Source organism: Furipterus horrens, unplaced genomic scaffold (assembly GCF_987537825.1).
Source record: "Furipterus horrens unplaced genomic scaffold, mFurHor1.1.pri manual_scaffold_8, whole genome shotgun sequence".
Taxonomy (NCBI): domain Eukaryota; kingdom Metazoa; phylum Chordata; class Mammalia; order Chiroptera; family Furipteridae; genus Furipterus; species Furipterus horrens.
Genome location: NW_028327178.1, coordinates 42,519,967 through 42,522,324, shown reverse-complemented (window position 1 = coordinate 42,522,324; position 2,358 = coordinate 42,519,967). Strand labels below are relative to the sequence as shown.

Here is a 2,358-nt window from a genome sequence, read left to right as displayed (position 1 = left end):
AAAGTTGTTCCTATCAAAATCATATCTACCTGCTACTGCTAATTCACATAGATTTTTCCCAATACTCCTCTTATTAAATACTCTTGACCGCTCTCTCATATTTCCCTCTTGTTTCTTGTATTTTGTGAAACTTCCTCTCTTCTTTCATCTAGCTACTTTTCACTTTTTCAACCTCTTCTTTTACTTCTTCCTCTCTTGCTACTAGAACTCTAAATGTTGAAAAATTTCAGGAGTCAACCTATGCCTTTCAATGTCTCTTTCAAGTTATTTTTTAAATTTTAATTTCACATCTTAATGTGGCTTTAAATGCTATTGATATGCTCATAATTAAAACTTTGTAACTCTAGCCCAGACTTCCCTGTGAAGTGGTGGTCTTAACTAAGGTTTTTTCTCACATAAATTTGTGTTTATTATGTATTCAATACATTATATGTAAAAAATCTATGTCATTTTCCATTTTATTATTTTTATTTTTATTTTTTGACACTGAAGCCTTTTAATTCTGCACATGAAACCACTGGGGTGCTTCACTGTGGGCACCTCGGAGATCACAACACAGATACACGTGGCTCCAGATACTTGAGAAGCGAGGTGAGAAAAATAATGGTTTGGCCCAATCACAGGACTATGGGGCTGGGGTTCCCATCAGGGCTCCAGAGGGTTGGGCTTGGCCTTCGCTGCAGATCTAAGGAAGCAGTGAGCTCACCACAGGGAGGGGAAGGGCCGCTGCAGGATCAGCGGGAACCTGGAGCTGCCCGTGCAGACGTCAGGAGCGGAGATCTACTTGGCCGACTAGTGACTACAGGGCTTGCGGGGCTCGCCACCCAGAGCTTATTTGGCTAGGGGGTTTCTGAAGTTCCTGCCGGCAAACTTGGCCTTGCTGCCCAGTTCCTCTTCATTTCTGAGGAGCTGGTTGTACTTGGCCAAGCGCTCAGATCGGCAAGGTGCACCAGTCTTGATCTCCCCAGTGCAGAGCCCCACCACCAGGTCAGCGATGAAGGTGTCCTCAGTCTCTCTGGAGCGATGAGACACCATGACTCCCCACCTGTTGGACTGGGCCAGCTTGCACGCCTGCAGGGACTCGGTCACGGAGCCAATCTGGTTCACTTTGAGCAGCAGGCAGTTGCAGGACTTCGCGCCCATGGCCTTGGCAATCAGCTTCAGGTTCGTCACTGTGAGGTCGTCCCCCACCACCTGGATTCCAGCGCTGGCAGTGAACTTGCTCCACGTATCCCAGTCGTCCTGGTCAAAGGGGTCTTCGATGGACACCACTGGGTAGCCCTTGATGAAGGACATGTACAGGTTGGCCAGCTCGTCAGGACTGATGTACCTGCTGGGGTCATCGGGTGACTTGAAGTCCAGGTCATACTTTCCTGACCTGAAGAACTCAGAGGCAGCTACATCCATGCCAATGACAACCTTGTCGGTGTAGCTGGCTTTGCCGATGGCATTCTTCAGCAGCTCCAGGGCTTCTTTGTTCTCCAGGATGTTGGGTGCAAAGCCACCTTCGTCCCCCACGTTGGTGGCATCTTTCCAGTATTCTCCTTGATGAGGTTCTTCAGGTTGTGATAAACCTCTGTTCCAATGCACGTGGCCTCCTTGAAGTTTGTGGTGCCAACGAGGAGGATCATGAATTCCTGCATGGCCAGCTTGTTGCCAGTGTAGGGAACCTCCGTTGATGACATTGAACACCGGAACCGGCAGGATGACCTCTGCATTGCCAGCCAGGTCCACAATGTGGCGGTACAGGGGCACCCCCTTCTCAACAGCCCCAGCCTTGCAGACGGCCAGGGACACTCCCAAAATGGCATTTGCACCAAATTTAGATTTATTTTCCGTTCTATCTCGATCATCAACTTGTCGATCTTCTCCTGCTCCACGACGCTCAGTTTCTTGCTAATCAGGGCAGGCGCAATACTTTTATTGATGTGCTCAACAGCCTTTGAGACACCCTTCCCCAGGTAGCGCGTCTTGTCATTGTCCCGAACCTCATAGATGCCAGCTGAGGCGCCACTGAGCCCAGCAGCTCTGAAGAGACCTTTGGAAGTGTAGAGATCCTCCTCAACAGTGGGATTCCCATGAAAGTCAAAGATCTCTCTGGCATGCAGCTTCAGAACAGACATGGTGAATTTCCAGCCACCGGTTGTCACCGCCCAGGAAATAAGCAGGATACTTCAGATGAGGAAGGCAAGAGTTAAACCCCAAGGTCTGAGTGCTCTGTCTAACCTGAGCGTTTCTCTCTACATTTTATTTTTATTGTTTATGCTGTTACATCTGTTCTCATTTTTTCTCCCTTTCCCCACCTCTCCCTACTCTCACCCTCTTGGTCTTAACTGTTAATTACTTACTTGGTATCTG

At 48.5% G+C, this 2,358-nt stretch overlaps 1 pseudogene; it reads right to left on the bottom strand.

Annotated features, from left to right (window-relative positions):
• Nucleotides 1-831: 831 nt before the first annotated feature.
• LOC150002805 (alpha-enolase pseudogene) lies at nt 832-2,123 on the bottom strand (annotated as a pseudogene).
• Between the last annotated feature and the right edge of the window lie 235 nt (nt 2,124-2,358).